Genomic DNA, 20,615 nt, shown 5'->3' on the forward strand with positions numbered 1-20,615 from the left:
TCAGTTACCTTATAGGGTTCTGATTCAGAGTCAAAACCTGCATCAAATTCCAAATTCTTCAGCTTCGCCATGAGTGACTGCTTGGGCCTACACTCAATTGTATTGTGAGTGGAGCTCTTATGGAACTTACACCATTTTCCTGTGTCCTTCTTTGTCTTCGTGGTGTTGTTATTTTCTTGCAGGTTTGGCGGATTGTCCTAGGTAGCCCCACCTTGGCTTGGTCCTTTTTTTGTCGTTTGGGGGTGCCTTTTCCTTGGTTTGGATTCGTAGATCGAAAGTCCTGCTTCTTTTATTTAAAATTCTTGTCAATCTTGATAATGTACCAATACGTCGTGCCGAGCAAGGAAATGTCCAAGAACTCCATATCGTCCTTGATGTACTTGTGTAGACAATCATGGTACTTGAGCACCAAATGCTGCTCAGTATCCTTGATACCCAGCTTTGTGCAAAGGGTATGGAAAATATTTGTGAACTCTGGCACATCTTGGTCCCTTCCCTAGCGTAGTGTGCTCCACTTTATGTATTTATCTTCATAGCTCCCGATAGGATAATAATGTTAATTGATGACGTCTCGAAAAGAATCCCAAGTGGGTGTGGCTGAAATCAGTGAGGGTTCACTCTCGTCCTTTTATTCACAGTAGGTTTCCCACCATTCCTTGATGTGTGGGGCAGCTTTGAGAAGTACAAAAGTAATCTTTTCCCGATTGGAAAAGTCATGAACTGAAAAATATCATTCCAACAGATTTAACCATTTATCTAAAGAATATGCATCTATCAGACATTCGAATATGGAAATATTGAAGTTAGCTTGTACCTTAAAAGGAGTGGTGCCTCTAGAGTTGTTGATGGATGAAGATGCTTTGCCTATGAGTAGTCGTCGAAGGATCTGGGAAAAGCTATCCATCATCGCGTCCCCATGTTGCTCAAGGGCTTCCTCGAGCAGCATTTTGAAAGGATCTCCTACCCCATCATCTTTCTTTTCTTCCACCATAAGAGATCGTCAGGTTTTGCGAGGATGATCTTGCAACGGTTCAACCAGCTCGAGCCTTAACTCCTTATACCTTGACCTCATTGGGGACATGCAAAGAAAAAGAGAGAAAGAGCAAACTGCTTTGATACCACTCATCCGAACTTAAATAGGAACACAACAACTTACAGATATAATCATAAATATAGAGATGCAACAGAAAAAAAAAAAATTCATTTCATTAATAGAAAAATATTGAACTATGCTTACTGAAACAAAATGGAAATAAGATAGCTCGAATGATGATAGCTTATCTCTGGGAAGAGATGTGGTGGCTACATGCCTCTGAACTATGTTACAATGAGTCTCAAGGGCCTATTTATTATTGGAAAACATGATAAAACCCTACACAACTAAAACCCTAACTCTAGGAGATGTAACACAAAGAGTTTGTCGGTCCTGTTGGGGTTAGTTGGGTAGCCAGCTTCCTGCGGTCATAACTTGGTCATATTATCTTCGTTTGGCATGTATGATACCTTTTTGGAAAGGTCTCTCTGAGTACTATAGGTTTCACCATAAGCTTTTGCTATGGGCATGTTGTTGACCTCAAAAAAAAATCCATTTAGGGGGTCAAATCTACTCTAGAAGTTCAGGACCCGAAAAACTGCTAAAAATAGTAAATGCTGAAATTAACAAGGAAACAGATGAAATTGACTGGGGGGTCTAGGTGGAATACGCAAGTGGCCACCAATATACACCTGGATCAAATACCAACACTCCCAAGATCATCCCAACATTAGGTGAACCTTCTCAAGTATTATGGTATTGTGTCGTCCTTCTCCATCTTGATCTTCCGTAGCTTATCCTTCAATGCCGGCTTCTTGTGGTCATTTTTGTTCTGAAACAAGTCAATCAAGGCTTGCTACATTCTATATGGTGCATCCTTCCCATGGAGGTTTGAGACAATATGATCTCAAACTCCTTCTAGTATGATCCTTCTAACATTTGCAACACAATTCCTTCACTCTGCAAGATCTTGAGCATCCGTTATTCCAGGGTTAGGAATATCATTGTTTATAAATTCCTTTAGCCTGTGTCTTCCAACACTACCTCCATCCTTTCCTTCCAAGCAATATAGTTTGAACTACCCTCAAGGGCATATTCGAGTCTCAAACCATAGAATGACATCCTCTTGGCTTTGAAGAATGATATTGCAAATTTGATTTCACTTGCAAAAGGAAAACTCGTATTCTCCTCTTCTAGAGTGATTTATTCTATGATACCATGTAGAAATTCCTTGTAGATTCAACTTGCTTATGTAATTTCTAAAACAAACGACCTGAATCTAATCTACTCATCAACAAAAGTAATTAATTGATCGAGAAATCACAAAGCATACAAGATAAACAATTCAATCAACACATTACACAATGATTCCCTAGGGAAAGCCACAACTAAAAACCCCTACTATCTGTATATTGCATTGGTCATAAAATATGAGAAGAATACAATTCTTTTCTCAAGCCCGAGCAACCTCTTCCTCTTCACTATCTCTATCTGTCTCACTACTTCCTAGACAAGCCTCAGCCAATACTTAACCAAAATTTTGGCTTTCCTAGGTCCCTATTTCCTTGCATTGTTTCTTTGAGAATTAGCCCCCTATTAATTAGGGAAATTCCTCAATATGAATTGCACAATCCTCATACGACTTCCTCTGACTGCATGCACCACCTGTATAATTTAGATGATTATACAACTGATAGTACACTGCCCTTGAACTCCAATCTCAACTGGGTAACTCTCATATTTAAAATGCATGAGTTATTTATGAGTGAATCATGAGTTAACTGGTTAAACACATGAAACAATACCCTACTATTTGACGTCCTAGTGGTTCCTCCATCAGTTGGAACTAGTTTAACTTAAAGTTAGTGGTTCCTCCATCAGTTGGAACTAGTTTAACTTACTTTAACTCAGTTAAACTGAATTAGTTAATTACAACTCAAAATGAACTCAACAAGGGCTCCTATAAAATAGGAGACACACTACATGACTCAAGTTAAACCCTCAACTCAAACTTACTTAGCCAACTAAGTGAAATTAACTTAGTTGACTCACAAAATTAACTTAGCCAACTAAGTCAAATTAACTTAGTTAACTCATAAAGTTTTCTTGTGATGTAGAATTACAATTTTATTGTCTTGTGATGTGGAATTACATTTTACAATTTTATTCCTAATTTAATTCAAGGACAAAATTAAATCAAGATTTTCTTGCATTTTCAATCAAACCTGCAAGAAAATAAGTTGAAAATACAGTTTCAAAAAGTAGTTTTTTTTTTCTCTCTAATATATTCCCCCCTAGTGATAAAATCATCATTATCAACCTCATTAGTTCTTTTAAAGCATTATGAATCTTATTAGTGCTTTTAAAGTAAATTTTGTTAGTACATTTTTTAAACCCATTTTTTACTAATACCAAAAAAAAACTATATAATATTAAGTTACATGTAATATTTTATCTAACAGTGAAATAATAATAATAATAATAATAATAATAATAATAATAATGTGAAAAGATGTTCTCAGTGAGAAAAAGGGCAGTAAGGATGTGAAATTTAGAAAGGAGAGAGAACGAGTTCTAGGGTTTAACTAAGCAACTGACAGAGGGTAACAGGAACTCATGGAGGCACAGGGAGGAGGGAGCTCCACTCCGTCCTATAGTAATATGGTAGCAAAAAGAGGAAGAGGAGGGAAAAAGAACAAACCTCCACAACCCTTGGAGGTCAAGACAAAAAACACTGAAACTCAGAAGGCGGAAGGCAGCGAAACCCATGCAAATCAAGGGGCCCACGAAGAAGACTGTCAGGAGGACAAAGAGGAAGACAGAGGTCAGTGAACAAAGAACAGAGCCAAGATGGGGCCCTGCAAACCCAAGACCATAACTAAACCTCAGGTTATTCTAAATGATCCAGCTTTGCAAGCGCACAGGGATCACATGGAAAACTGTGCCATCATATGCAAATTTTTGGGAATCTGGCCATCAGAGAAAGCGTTGTACACCTGGATAAAATACAATTGGAAACCAAAGGGGGAGTTAAATATACATCTTGGATCCAAAGGTTTTTTTACTGTGGTGTTTACGAACATGGAAGACAAAGACAGGATTTTTGAAGGACGACCATACTTCTTTGCAGCTGTTGGTCTTTATATGCGGCCATGGACAATAAACTTTGTGCCAAAATGAGAAACCTTCACTTCGGCACCGGTATGGATTAGACTATACTCCTTAGCTTTATATTACTAGATGCCAGAGTCTTTAAAAGCTATAGGCAATAAATTAGGTCATTTTTTTAAAATTTCAGAGGCAACTCTATGGGGAAAATCTAAATCCTATGCCGATATATGTGTGGAGATGGACCTATCAGGAGCCCTTCCAGATGAGGTCATTCTAGAAATATATGATGAGGAATGGGTTCAAATAGTTGACTATGAAGATATCCCATTCAGATGTCACAAATGTCATGAGCATGGGCACCTATCTAGAGATTGTCCTCTTAATAGAAGGGAGGAAAACCTAAATACCAGCAAAGGGAAAGATCAAACAGGTTTCACCAAAGTAGGAGGAAAAGGAAAAGGAGGGGGAAGGAAGACACAAAAGAACCCTATTGAGAATGATAACAAAACAACAAGTTACAACAGTTTTGAGATCTTAGGAGAAAAAGAAGTAGATGGAGGGGATCAAGAGAGTATAGAGAAATAGATAGCAAGGGGGAAAGGAAAAGAGACCAGCATGGAGTTCACTCAGGAATAGAATGAACACATGATGGACCCTCTGAGTACCATGGAAATAGAAAAAGACTAGGAAATGACTCAAAGTGAAAGTGGTACAGAGGATCAAGACTTACAGGAGATCTTGGAAAGGGAGAACCTAGAGCTGGAAAAGTTTCTAGAACAAGGAGGAAACCTGGGAATAAACTCCATCCCTCAGGAGGATGTGGACAAGGTCCAACAGATATTCCTTAATAAGTCACATCAAATAGCTGCAGGAGTCAAAAGAGGACATGACAACTAGGAAAACAAAGGGACTTCCTCAATAGGATTAATAACAGGAAAACTAACAAAGAATCCAGGCAAGAGGAGGGGAAGAAAAAGACAGAAAGAACTACTACTGGAATGTGGAAAACTCATGATTGACTCAGGAAGGATGAAAGACCTTTCCATTTACTCCTTTAAAACCCCACCTCAATGAAAATCATAACTTGGAACATTAGAGGACTAGGGAGCAGAAGAAAACAGAGGAATCTAGGTAAAAGGATCAAAGAGGAAAGACCTAACATAGTATCCATACAGGAAACAAAATGCTCAGTGGAGAGGATCCGTGAAAAACACAACAAATGGTTAAATAGATATGAATACCTTGAAGTTAAGGCAAATAAATCTGCTGGTGGCATTCTCACTCTTTGGGATCCACAGTACTACACTCATACTACCTTTTGGGGGTTTAGATCACTGGCCTATCTAATTGGAATCTTCTCTTTTTGGTAAACCAAGGAACACCCCCTTCAGGTTTGAGAACACTTGGCTCACACACTCAAATTTCCTCACAAACATTGAAAAATGGTGGAAGGAAGAACTTCACCTTCAAGGTACAAAGATGTTCCTTCTACACTGCAAGCTCAAACACATTAAAGGCAGACTCAAAGAGTGGAATAAGAAGGAATCTGGTAACATCTTCAAAGCTAAAGGAGATGTGGAAAAGAAACTGAAGGAAATAAACCAGATTCTTATCACAGAAGGCTATACAAATGAAAGGAAAGAGATGGCAGAGTCACTCCAGCAGGAGTGGGACTGCAAATGTCTTCAAGAGGAAATATTCTGGAGACAGAAATCCAGAGTACAATGGATTAAAGAAGGGGAGAGAAACACCAATTTCTTTCACACATCCACCATAGTTCATAGAAACAACAATAGAATTGTGAAACTTATAGATCAGCATGGAATAGAGAGAAACACTCATGAAGAGATGGAGAAGGTTCTACTCCAGCATTTTCAGAAAATTGCTAAGGAAACCTCGAAAAAAAGATACCAGTTTATGAAAAGATTTACTCAGTACATTCCTAAATTGGTTACCAAAGAAGATAATTATAATCTCAACAGACCAGTAACAGAGGAAGAAGTTGAGGAAGTTGTGAAAGAGATGCAAAATGGGAAAGCACCAGGCCCAGATGGCTTTAATGTGGACTTTTTCAAAGCTTGTTGGAGGATAGTGAAACAGGACATCCTGGAGGTAGTGGAAGACTCTCGAAGATTTAAGACAGTCTTAAAGGCACTCAATGAATCTTTCATAGCCTTAATCCCCAAACAGGAAACGACCACCTCTCCAGACAGATTTAGACCTATAGCATTATGCAATGTGATATACAAAATTATATCCAAAGTCATTGCCAACCGTCTCAAACCACTCCTCCCAACCCTTGTGTCAGAGGAGCAAATGGGCTATGTGGAAGGAAGAAAAATTCTAGATAATATAATTCAAGCACATGAAATGGTTCATTCACTCATTACCACCAAATAGGCAGGAATGATAATGCTGCTGGACATAGCTAAGGCCTATGACAAACTTAGTTGGTCGTACATAAGAGCAATATTAAAATCCTACGACTTTGATTACAATTGGATTAAATGGGTTATGGCGCTAATTACCACCGCTAGCTGTTCAATTCTTCTCAATGGTTCTCCTTCCAAAACCTTCAAGCACTCTAGAGGTCTAAGGCAAGGAGATCCTCTTTCTCCTTTCCTTTTCATTCTAATGATGGAAGGGTTAGGGAGAGCAAACAGAGCTGCTAAGGAGGAAGGGAGAATTTAGGGTCTGAGACTCACTCATGGTGGGGACACGGTGACACATCAGCAATTTGTGGATGATACTATGCTTCAAGGCACACCCACTGTCAAGGAAGCCAAAGCATTCAAATAGATTCTGAGTGAGTTTGCTAGGGGCAGTAGGCACAGAGGTAAGTCTTACTAAATCAAAGATTTTCTTTTTCAATACTGATATTTCGATACAAAGAAATATTTCCAGAATTTTGGGCTTTCAAAGGGTGGCACTACTTGTGACATACTTGGGAGTTCCTCTCACTGACAAACTGCTACACAAGGATATCTGGGATCCTGTTCTTAATAAGCTAAAAGATAAGATTAGCAAATGGAAAAATAGAGCACTAAATCTAGCAGGGAGATTGATTCTCACTAAGACTATCCTCCAAAGTATCCCTATCTATATGTTATCTGCCATTCCAACACCAACTAGTGTAATTACCAATATAAGAAACATTTAGAGAGACTTTCTCTGGGGGAAAGGTGAAGAAAAGAAGAAATGGGCCCTTGTGGCATGGGACAGAGTATGCAAACCTAAGTCCCATGGTGGCTTGGGTCTTCATGACCCAGGAATTCTTAACAAAGTTCTTGGTTCCAAAATCTGGTGGATATGGCTAAAAGAAATCCAAGCCCCCTGGGCAAAACTTTGGAAGCAAAAATATGCTAGGGAATGACAAGAGAAGAATCTAATCAGAATGATAGGACAAGTAAAAGGTTCTGCAATTTGGATCAGGACATGGGAGAACACGGCCTTAGTCCAAAATCATAGTTTCTGGGAGATAAAAAATGGAAACTTGGCTTGGTTGTGGGAGGATAAATGGTAGTAAGAGGACAATCTTCGAGGTGAAGAATTGGTAGAAATTCACACCGATACCATCAAAAAAGGATTAAGGTGGGTAAGTGACTATTGGGACCAATCAAGGAACAATGGGAAATGGAGAACATGGAAACTTCCAGATTACAGTGGAATGGGCATGCTGCATACTCAAGCTATAGCCCTTAAAGGTCTTTTAGACAAGAGACAAGTCTTAAACTCCAACTTGAATGGAACTAAGATGGGGAAAGAACAAGGTAGGTCTCTTCAACCTTAAGGAAGCCAAAAGGATAGATTCAGGGCTTAACCTTCCAAACACTAATAAGATGTGGAAAGAAATCTGGGAGAATCCTCATTGGATGAAAGTCAAACTATTCAAGTGCCTGGTTCAACAGGGCAAGATTCTGACATGGGATAACCTAAGAAAAAGAGCCTTTGTGGGCCCCTCAAGATGTCACTTATGTAGACAATAGGAAGAAACTACAAATCATCTCCTGAATAGATGCACTTTCACTACAGTACTTTGGAATTGGGTTGGAGAAGTCTTCGAGCAGATAGACAAAAATTTAAATGACATCATTACTACTTTAAAGAATTGGTGGAATTTTTTTTTTTGAAGAATGAGATCATTAACTCTACCTGGATGCTGACCCCATGATTCATAATCTAGAATGTCTGGAAGGAGTGCAACAATAGGATTTTTAAGGGGAAAGTGATTCTGGTGAGCAGCATCCTTAAGCTAATCCTTAAACAACTCAAAGAGGTTGTTCATATCCTAGGAGGTGTAGCTACTGGCAAACCCATCGGACAAAGAGATGCCAGAATATTGGAGAAGTTAGACCTCAAGGTTCATCCCCCTTAAGGGTTCTATGCAGATCAACAAAAATACCTCAACTGAAAAGTCTTCTTGGCAACCCCCTTCACATGGCTTTTTAAAATTTAACATAGATGGGGCCTCAAAAGGGAATCTGGGAGAAGCACGATATGGAGGGGTCTTAAGGGATGAGGAAGGAAACATACAAGTCATCTTTCACAGTTATCTTCGAAAGGCAACCAACAATATGGCTAAGATCATGGTGATGGAATCATGCCTGGAAATACTGCTCAAGTACAACATTCACAATGTCATCATTGAGGTTGACTCGGAATTAGTAATTAACTCAGTGAAGAGGATAAATGCTGGTGCTGTTCCCGAGAAAATCTCCTTTTAATTTTATGAATTAAAAAGAATAAAAAAAAAATCTCATTTAAATGAATATAAATAAAAACCTTTATTTAAATTAATATAAATAAAAACTTCCATTTAAATCAACATAAATATCAACAATTATTGTGAAAATAAGTGAAATTAGAAAACCTCATTTCAAATTAAAATTAATACAAATATCAACAATAGGATAACATGCGATTTGACTTTGCACATAAATGGATATATTATTATGAAGTCATGGATGTAGGTCACAAAAAACAAGGAATTTGACTTTATGTATAATGTGTGTGGTTTTTTTTTTTAAGGAATTGAACATTTTTTTTCTTTGCGTTAACTTTATAAGTAAAAATAAAGTAAAAGTAAAAAAGTAATTGTGTTTTAAAATAAAATAAATATCTATATCAATAATTGTTTTGGAAATAAATAATAAGAAATAATTTTTTTTTTTTAAATTAATTTTCTTATACCATTAAAAAAATAAATTATATAATTTTTAATAAATATTAATTATCACTACCATAAATATGAATATTAATAATTAATTTAAAAATAAATAAAAAAGAATTATCTTTTAAATATCAATATTTAAAAGAAATGGAATTTTTTCCCCCAAAAAAATCCATTTAAATTAATATAAATATTTGTATTATTGTGAAAGAAAGTAGAAAACCTCATTTTAAATTAAAACTAATACAAATATCAACAATACAGTAACATGCGATTTGACTTGGACTTAAAATGGATATATTCTTAAGAAGTCATGGAGGTAGGTTTTTATTTGACTTAATGTATGATGTGCTTATTTTTTATTTTTTAAAAGAATGGAATATTTTTTTTATTATTTTTTATTAATTTTATAAATAAAAATAAAATAATAATAGTTTCTCAAAATAAAATTAATATCAATATTAATAATTGTTTTAGAAATAAATTTCCATTTCAATTTATTTTTAAATTAATTTTTTTATACAAAACATGTTAAGCAGTTTCTTCATTTATTTATATTTAAAATAAATGAAATATTTGTCAAAAATAAATAACGATTGGTTGGGTAGCCGATCCCCTTGCACCGCTATCCGGAGCCAATGAATCTCTTTGATCCCTGGATACATTATAAATATCATTGTATTCAAAATGAATAGAATTTTGTTTTTGTTTTTTTAAAATAAAATTTAGAATTAAAATTAAAAAAATAGTATAATTAAGAATGAGTAAATGATTGTGAATTTTGCTTCTAAATATAATTAATTGTATTTAGAATAAATGATATATATTTTTTTGTAGTTTTAATTTTATAAATAAATATAAATAAAATATAAATACTAATAATAAATATTATTTTTCAATGGTGCATTTTTCTTTATTTTAATTCAATAAAATGGAAATATCATTATATTTACGAAGGCTTAAAAAATAGGTTTTATTTAGGTGAAGGTTATGGGCCAAATACCATTTTAATACTATGGGCTAAATACCATGGGCCAAATACCATATTTATAAAAGAGATATGGTAAATTAATAAAAATGTAGATAAACTAGAGGCATGGTAAATAAATAAAACTTTTTTTTTTTTTTATGTTTACTCCATAATTCACTCAAAAATGAGGTTTTATTTAGGGGAAGCCTATGGGCCAAAATATTATTAATACCATGCAAAAAAAACATTATTAACCCTAATATTAATATTAATAAAAATAAAGATGGCAAATGGTATTGACCCATGGTATTCACGTCAAATGTAGCCTATTTAAAGGGGGGAATTAAAGCATCATAGATTCATCTTTACTCTGGATCTACTAAGGGCCGAGAGGGATCAAATATCTTGATATGCAAACTAGAATGGAGTGAAAAACGATTTGATCCCTCTGGGCACTTGGTAGATGGAGAGTAAAGATGGATCTATGCTCATTTTTACAAATAAATGTATCAATGTTTATATTTAAAATGAATACCATATTTTCTTTTATTTAATACTATAAATAAAAATAAAGACTTCTATTAAAATTAGAATTAATGTTCATGTCAATAAGTATTTTATAAATAAATAACTAACAATAATATTTTAAATATCTAATATATAAAGGAAATAAAAATTTATACATTTAAAAAATATGTAAAAATATTTTTAATTATGACTACTTATTCTCACTTTATCATGGACATTTTTAACTTGTAAATAAGCTTCCTTGCAATACCATAGACCAATATCATGACTTAGCTATACCATGTGTCCAAAAATTCATAACTCATTTCATATGACAATTGTTTATATCACCTTTTTTTTATAATTCATTTAATTAAAAGGGGAAAAAGTATAACTACTTTTGAGATAAATCTTAACCTTTGATCTATGAGTATTACTAAGAATAATCTAAAATATTGCGAGGAGGTTAAATATTTACCATCCACCTAATAATTATTTTGATTAAATTAAAATTGTGGAAACCTATTCCAAATTAGATTCAATATAATTATTATTTGTGTAAGAATAAAATACTACCTTCATCTTGATCTTATAAATAAAAATATAAAACTAAAATGAAAATAAAAGTATTCTTTTTAAACTAGAATTAATATCCATATTAGTGATTGTTTTGAAAATGAATAACAAGAAATTTAAATTTATAAATATCATTATTTCTATTTAAAATAAAAAATAAATTTCCTTTTTCTTAATTTTATAAATAAAAATCCCTCAATGGGATGTTTTCAAAGAAAAATGTCGTTTGACATGGTTAAGAGACTGAGGGACATGACAACACGTCCCCATAGAGAATGTTTAAGGCACCAATGATCGTAAGGTGATTCTACATGTAGACTACAATCAAAATACTTAATTTCTTGTACACACCACACTTCGACATTGATTGCCATCCGATCATCTAGACTATTTGTTGGGAGTTTGCTCGTATGAAGCATCAACTAGGTTTATTATTGTTTATTTCATTCCTTCTTATGGCCCAAAATGCTTATTGCTTCATTGTCACTAATTGCCAAAGCTTCTTGTCTGACACACATTTGAGAATGTTTAAGCACCAATGATCCTAAGGTGATGCCACATGTAGACTGCAATCAAGATACTTAAATTCTTATATACACCACACTCCTGCATTGATTGTCATTTGATCCTCTAGACTATTTGTTGCGAGTTCACTCATGTGAAGCATAAACTAGGTTTAATGTTGTTTATTTCATTCCTTATTATGACCCAAAATGCTTATTGCTTCATTGTCACTAATTGCAAAAGCTTATTGTCTGACAAACATTCCTAGGCTCTTGTCAATTTCAATTGGGTCTACGGTCAACTAATCCTCTCGAGCCTTGCCTTGGTATTAACTAGCTATCTTTAGTAAGCCTCTAGAACAATAGAAAGGAAAGTATTTCCATTTTCGACTACAACTATAATGTCAATGGAAGTTATCATATCATAGCTCGAAAATTTGGGTTCGCCCTGCTATCACCCTCTCCTTCTAGGTTTCGTGGGTATGTTACAACCCTTATGTTTGATTTCTTCTTCATGTAAGGTAACAAACCATTATGTCAATGGAAAACTTTGTAGTTGCGCACTTGACTTATTCTGGTTCGAGCAATACCGTGTTGGTGAAATTTTTTTATAGAGACCCTGGATTTTATCTTAAGGTGCCAACAAAAGAGTCCGTTGTATTTTAGCTTAACACCAACATATTCAATCCTTCACAAAGGAAGAAGGTCTCACCTGAGGTGCTGCTAAAACTTTAAAAGGTGAAGGGGGTTTCATACATAGAGGTGAATATAATTAATAGAGCTATAGCCCATCATTCATCTAAGTTAACCAATAGACAATTTAGAATATTACATACACATTTAAAGAAATAAAAATTTAAAATAGATCCAAACACAAACACATCACATGAAATTCACCTACAACAAATCTCCTTTTATTATATCAAAGGAGAGAAAGAGCTCAATTTACATTCTCCAGCACATAGATCATTAATATCATGGACCAATACAATAAATCTCAACAAATTAGACTTATCAAATTCGATAGAAAATATTTAGAAGTCCGATACTGAAATCTAGCTGCATTTTAGCCTCTTCTCCGATCTTCTCCTTCTCGCATTTGCCTCGCTAGTTATTTTATAATTTATGTCTATTGATATGGCCCAACTTAGCTCTGCCTTGATAGGATCAATCCTTCCTTATTCACGCTCAATTGATTTCATCAACCTACATCCACACTCATTTGATGATTTCCAAATCTTTAACTAAATCTGTTGGCTATCATTCTTTCCTTTCTACTACCAGTTTTCGACCAAAATTAATTATTAAAGAATGGCTTCTTTTTGTCTTTCACTTTCTCCGTTTTTCGCCCCTAATTTCTAGCAAAAAAATTACCATTTCAAAAATGAAGGACCCAACAGGCCTCAACCATATCTTATTGACTCGCCCTTGAGTCAATTTTCCACTTGTGCAGATTCTTCTCCTTCAAATGAAGGACCCAACACCGGAATAATAGTGAGCACTAACTTGCATAAAATATCGTAGGTATAAAATTTCTCTTGTCACTTATGTAATAAATTATTTTCCTAATCAATCAAATTTTGAGCATTGGTGGCCTTAGGTACCTTAGGCTAGGCTTCACGGACATTACTCCATTCAAAATATGCATGAAGATCAAGTTGATACAGCTGGAGATAGTATTGTTAGACAATTTTTTTAAGATCATGATCTACTTAGATTTATGGGACTCCTATTCAAAGGCAGTAATTTGGATATCTATTTCCTCAACCTGATCAAGAAATTTTTGTGACATAATAAGATCAGTAGTAGCGAATGCATCTTCCATTAATTTTTTACCTTGTTCTCGTAAATTATACAATGGTTGATTATGTTTGGATAACAATCTAGGCTAGTCGTATGCTTGTAGTAGATATCTTTAGAATCCTTTATTTGTCGCTAAATATTAGATCTAAGAGTAGACCCTTGCTCAACAATCTGGTTCAACAATTGGACAAGCTATTATGTAGGCTGAGTAACTTGTTACGCAACTCGAAACTAATATTGTGTAAGGCTTTATTAGTAGACGCTAACCCTGTCCAAGCACATTAAAGAAATTCTATACATTCCATGGTTTCATAGGAGGAAACATCCTCTAGTAAAGTAGAGTTGGTCTCCTCATTAGTTTCCAAATTTTCATAAGGAATACATTAATGTCTATAACCTCATGTTCAAGATTTTCCTTCTTGGTGCATAGTTGGTGTTGCTCTTATGTGACTTGGAGTTGTTGTTTTTTTTGTTTTTCATAAGCCTGAGAAAAGTCACTTTGTCTCTTATCTGCAAGACTCACGTGGTCTTCCAAGTGCAATGATGAAGCTATAATGAATAAGAATAACTTCCCAGAGGACCAATGTTGAAAATATTTAGTCAAAAGAGTATCAATTGATGGAAAAATGAATTGCAAAGGTTGTCTACTGGTGACAAAATTCTCTGATTATGCTTGCAGAGAAGTCTCTGAAGCCCGTCATTTTTTCTTACTAAAATTCTTGGTGGAATTTTGCAACTTCATCCAGAGGAAATAAAGGGACTATGTCTAATCACTGGGAATAGAGTTGTAAAACCTCCTTGAAATGATTAGGATTGTGAATAAAAGCAAATAATTCAGCTGAAAAAGAACCACTTCTTAGCTTAGGCTGACTCAATGTACCAGGCAGAGGCTAAACATATTGTAGAACCTGTGTTTCATGAGCATTCATTATATCAAGCAAAGCTTTAGGTCCTTGATATGTATCTATATTATGATCTTACTAGAAATACTAGATGGAACATCTAAAATAGTATATAAGGGCACTAATGACTATGGTGAAGAGATGGGACTAAGTGGATTAGAATCGGGAACCTAAGAAGTGTATTGTTCCTCAGTAATGGTTTTTCACATAATAGGATATATAGGTTCATCATTGAGAATATGAACAATAGTTGAGGGATTTGAAATAGAAGGAGAGTGTTTTGAATTTATTGAGGCTAGCGATTCTAAGGAAAAGCATCTAGGATGAATGATGTGAGAAAAAATAAAATGTTGGGAAATAGAAGGGGGAGTGACAAACACAATGGATGTGCTAGATAACCTATCTGTTGAAGCCATGGGGAGAAGTTCTGGTTTGAAATTTTTCCCCTAGAAGGGCAAAACATCCAAAATAAATGCGGTGGGAGTAGGGGTGCATACCATAGATTCGATGTTGGAGATGGTAGCATTGACATAAGTGAGATAGGATCAAAGCCCCTTGACAAAATGTTGTAAGTATGAAATGATCATAGTAGGTAGCTTTTGATATGAAGATGCAACATTTGAAGATAAGTCCCTTTCTTTTAAAACCTTGAGTGAATACGAGATTCCCTCAAGGGTGACCATTTGTTGAACACTTGGCTAAGATAAAACCTCCTTTTGAAATGTATATTCAGTCATGTAAAAGGGAAAATCTTGCATTTGAAATGTATTATTGTCAACAATGTTTGGCTAGAAATAATAGTGATTTTGGTCAATACCAAACCACATCTGATATGCATGTTGATCAAGGATGGATTGAGGAATTCTCACAATCTGGGTGGCATAAATTAACCTATTGTAACTTGATCAGAATGATTTCTCATTAAAGTAAACAATGGTGGAGTTAGAACGGGATATTCAGGGGTCAAATGAAAGGGCTAGGGCTTAATCATATGGTACATCAACTAAAAAATGACCTTCCAAAGGTCTTGAACACTAGTAATTCCCACAGCTTAGGAAGAGTTGACCTATATAGAGAATGGAAGACAAATTTGATTGTTGAGTAGTCTTGCTTGATGAAGTTGGGGAAAAATGCAAGTAAAATTATGATTCGAATGTTGAAAACATAGCAGGATCAAATATGTTATTATCGATTAACATTTATTTCTCATGTTTTTCAAACAATTCCTCGATGGGCTCAATACAAGGATCAAAGTTGAAAAAAGGAAAAACAAACTTACTACTTCAGACCATGCTAAAACACTTGTGATAATTGATAGAATTTATAGAGGGACACTAGTGGAAAACAATGACTAAGGGCTCAGACACAGACCCCATGGAAAAAAATTCAGTTAAGACAAAAAAGTTAATGAATGACACTAACTCTACTCTTTGTACTTATAGAAAATACCCAGTTTGTGATAGTTAGTTCACCCATTACAAATTAAATGAAAATACTGAGTCAATCAAAAATTTAACTCGAAAATTTTATGTGACAAAAACTCAAGTCCTAATGCACCCCATCAATGACCAAAAATGATTTGAGAAGACAAACTCATAAAAGCAACAATACAATCGGAAAAACAAGGATAAGGTCCAACTCAAGAAATTTGACTGTTATAGGAAAATGACTTGAAATACTAAAAAGACACCAATTAAATGACACAACTAATAATTAATCAATATATACTCTACCTCCTCAACCACAATTGGTTTTTGTATACACAATTGATGCAACAAAATTCTTATTGAGGAATGGACTAACTATGACCCTAAGTCCTAACATATGTTGTTGGGTAGAGATAAAGAAAACCCGTGTGCATTCAAGGGCCATAGTATGGTTTTGGGTGAGTTCCATTAACACAACCAAGCTTGAGAATACCATTGAGTTGTCTGATTCTAACAACACCAGATTCTCGGATCTCCACAATTATGAATTGTCCCAAACAATGCATCTGAATCTTTGTAAGATGTGTCCAATAATTGTTGTCATAGAGAGGAACTCGATCTCCAAATAAAAAGGAGTTTTTCTTAATATGGTGATCATGCTAGCCTCTTTTTCTTTGATTATCCATGCTTTGATGGAAATTTGCAAAAAACCTATATTCATCAAGTTCCCATAACTCTTGAAGTCACTCCACAACTAACTCATTAATAGACATTTCAGTGGGTTGTGTAATATATAGATTGGGAATAAGGAACTCGACAGGAACCACAAATTATTTGCCATACACTAACTAAAAAGGGCTATACTTATGTATCCTTCTAGTGGTTTTCTAGTAATCCCATAATGTAGTGAGAACCCTTTCAGCCCAATCATCCTTGTTAGCAGAGAATACTTTGGTAATACCTTTCTCAAAAAATTTATTGAATGCTTCAACTATACTGTTTGCTTTTAGATGATATGGACTACTCTTATGATGTTGGATAGATAATTCTTGCATTAAGGTTGCAATAGTTTCTTTGATGAAATGAGATCCTTGATCACTAGTCAAACTACTTGGGCAACCAAATATAGTGATTATGTTCTAAAAAATGAATCATGCTATAGTAATGGCGGTACATTTTTTTATAGGAGATAATTCTTCCCACTTGGTAAGGTAATATGTGGTGGTAATGATATACCTAGCATGGGAATGCTACACAAGAGGATTGATGGGGCTAATAAAATTGACAGCCCATTTTTCAAAAGCTTACAGTGCTCTAACTAGATGAAGTGGAAGCTCATCTCAGTGTGAAGGCATGCTATCCCTATGGTAGACATCACATGTTTTGGAAAATTCTTTCACATCCTTAAACAATTTCAGCCACCATAATCCTTCTTGCAATACCCTGTGGGTAGTGTTACCACTGAGGTTGTCCTTAAGCTCCTTAAAGGATACAGCTGAGGTAACCACAAACCAATCTTTGGATTGCAGGTTCTAGCCTACCTGCAATCAGAGAGGGCTCTCTCTTTCTGATTTAGCTTTGTTGATGATGATTTTAGGCTAGTTATTGAGTTCAATGGGTTATGTTTAAGTTTTGGTGGGAAGGATGATGCTTTCAAGTAGAGAGGAAAAGCATAGTGTGGTAAGTTTCAAACCATTGGGCATGGAGTCGTGGAGTAAGACTGCTGGTGCATTTTCTTGGTCACAAGAGGAATGAGGAGCAAGGTAGCTGCTCATGAAACAATACTCAAGCTGAATGGAGATGGATTGAAGGCTAAGGAATGAGAGGCAACAAAGAATCTCTCAATCAGGTTAGCAGAGGGAAGATGAATGAGCTCTATCTAGGAGCAGCTAAGAATTCCTAGATAACAGTCATTCATATGTGAAATAGATCAAACATGAGCCATCAAAGAATTCATATTTATGCCTAAATCAGGAGGAAAACATTAAGAAGCCACAGAAACTGAGCATAGAGTGCAGCTAAGCAAATTCTAAACCAATCCTCTGTTCCGTGACTTGAGCATATATGAAATTGAAATAACAGAGGTAAGGAACACTTATTGATTCATATAGCAGCACAAGAATTCCACCATTCACTCTTCGAAACCATTAACAACACATCAAACAGTCCATTCTCCAAGCTTGTAAGCAGTCTTTGATTATAGAAAATATCAGATATACAGTGCGAGTCTCTCTTGGAGTACATTAACCAACCAACCCCAAATACGCTCTACGAGGGGATATTTATACAAAAAGAAGACACAAAAATATCTATCGGATGAGTTCTTAACTCATAACTTCTTTACCAACTCGTAAGGAGCGGTTGATGAGAAAGTAAATGCTGAAATAAAGAAAAATGTAACAACTGTTCTTTTCTGCCAGTGAATGTTGACTTTTGAGTCCATTTGAGTCGGTTGGGGCTATGCTCTCAAAATCTGCGCTTTCTAGGTTTGTTTTCCCAGCGCATTGCTTTGTCATTGCTTTAACCTGCTCTACGTGTTCCTTAACTGCTCTGTCTGGTGCTTTCGTGCCTCCTTTTGCTGACTCATAGCTGACCGAGATTTGAAATAAAATAAAAGGGGCAAAAACTGAAATTACCTGGGCAAAATGGCCAGCATTGCCTGCCACCAATCCTCGGGAGGTAACTGATGCTTTTGTATCTTGACGAGTGTCTCATCAGCTTCTGTGTACTTGTAATAGTTGGGTGGCATCTCAAACAGATGGTTGACTTCATGTTCCATGTAAAATAAATTTTCCAGCTTGTCGTAGAGAGTTTGTCCTGAAGGAGGTCCTGCCTGTGCCGGAGAACTTGATGAAGTAGTAAGCTGATTTGTGACATAATTATTGAGCCTGGTTGCATATTTGGTCACGTGTCAATAACCTTCCAGCGATGGTCAATAGGGTGGGCAATCCTTTAGTCTGTAGTGCAGCAAGCTTTATTTCAAAATTGTCTACATCCCTTTGTATTTCCCGACATCTTGCTTCTAGAGTTTGCACAAAGCCTCTCAATACGAGCACCCTCTTTGCTGTCAATATGGCATCTGTTCTATTCATGATATGCAGTGCTGCCAGCACTTCCTTAGTCTGATGATTTAAAAAGTTGATCATTTTGTTGGCCTGCTCAGGCATGTTTCCCAATGCTGCTTTGGCTCTCTAAGTTTCAAACTGAGCTAGGCCAATTAGTTCTGCCTGTTCATACATGGCCTGAATTGACCTCCATTGGCCAGTGATTGACTAATTAATCTTGGCCCACAGAATCTTCTTTATTTCAGCCAGGGTTTTGTCCAAAGACAGCTCTTTCTTCAAGGCCTTTATTTTGTCCTTCAGGGCCTTAATTTCCCTTGTCTGCTCAGCCAATGTCATTTTGGACTTATCATATTTTCCTTCTAGATTGGCCAACTTTTCTTTGGTATATTTTATCTCTATTGCCTGAAGCTCTAGCTCCTTGACAGCTTTTGTCAATTCGTCCATGCTCATGCTTGATTCAGGCACTGTTATTATTGCTGTTGTGGCTTCTGGGATCACTGGTGGGATTGCTACTGGCTGTATAGGAGGAACAGGGACATTAGTCTGAACTGCTGGAGGTGGCTGGGAGGATGACTCCCCCTGCTTACTCTGGGCTACTCTTTCTAATTCTTCCTCCATCTGAATTACTTTTTGATTCATTTTCATCAACAAATCCAATGTATCCTCAGTTTCTTTCTCTTGCACTAACTCTACAGTTTGAGGATGTTCAGTAGGAAGCAACCTCAATCTCTTTTTCAATGCAGCAATATCATCATCCTTGTTTTTTATAAGTGCCCTCACACCTTTAGGATCCTTAGGATCATGCCCTAGGTCCACAATAATGTCCTCCAATGTTTTAATTCTATTGTCTTTGGCTGTGGAGGACATTCTTTCGAAATCTAACTGAGCGTTAGTGTTCCTCAAAGATTCCTTCAATTCATGGGCCAATGTGGCCTTGTCTACCAGTGTGGCATAGACCATTTCCCCTGTCTGCTTGTGTAACTCTATTTGATCCATGGGGTGGATGTCTTTAGCTAGGACTTCCAACTTTGTCTTGACATAATCTGCAGCTGTCTGAGGCTGCTGAATTTTGGGCTTAAAGTGGCTGAGAATCATCCTTTCTTCCTTGATATCATATGCTACCATCAATCTTTCCTGCTTGGCAGGTGTTGCCTTTAGGAATTGGTCATACAATTGCACTCTTAGTAGCTCATTTTGAGCCTTAATTTCTTTAAAGCTGGCTTTGATGCTAGTTGGTCTCTTGCTTTGTTGTGTGGAGGAAGACACCTCCATGGCATGCTGTTTGTCTTGCTCTTACTGAAAAGAGCTTGTAGGTGTATGCTGGCTTGCTTCCCTTCTCGGGCTTTCTATGACTTCTTCACTGACTTCCTCCTCAAATGGAGGATCAACTCTTTGCCTTTTAGCTTCAGGCTGTTGTGTAGAGCCACTAGCTGGTGTAAATTCTTCCCTATCTCGCTTCTTGCTTCTTTCTTCATTGACAGGAGTTTGCAAAGGTGGCACTTGTAGCGCCTCTGTTTGTTGAGGAGGGGCCTGCCCTTGAGTTTGTTC

The sequence above is a fragment of the Pinus tabuliformis genome, chromosome 3_1, assembly GCF_031772625.1.
Source record: "Pinus tabuliformis cultivar Carrire ecotype Pingquan chromosome 3_1, CPIR1, whole genome shotgun sequence".
Classification (NCBI taxonomy): Eukaryota; Viridiplantae; Streptophyta; class Pinopsida; order Pinales; family Pinaceae; genus Pinus; species Pinus tabuliformis.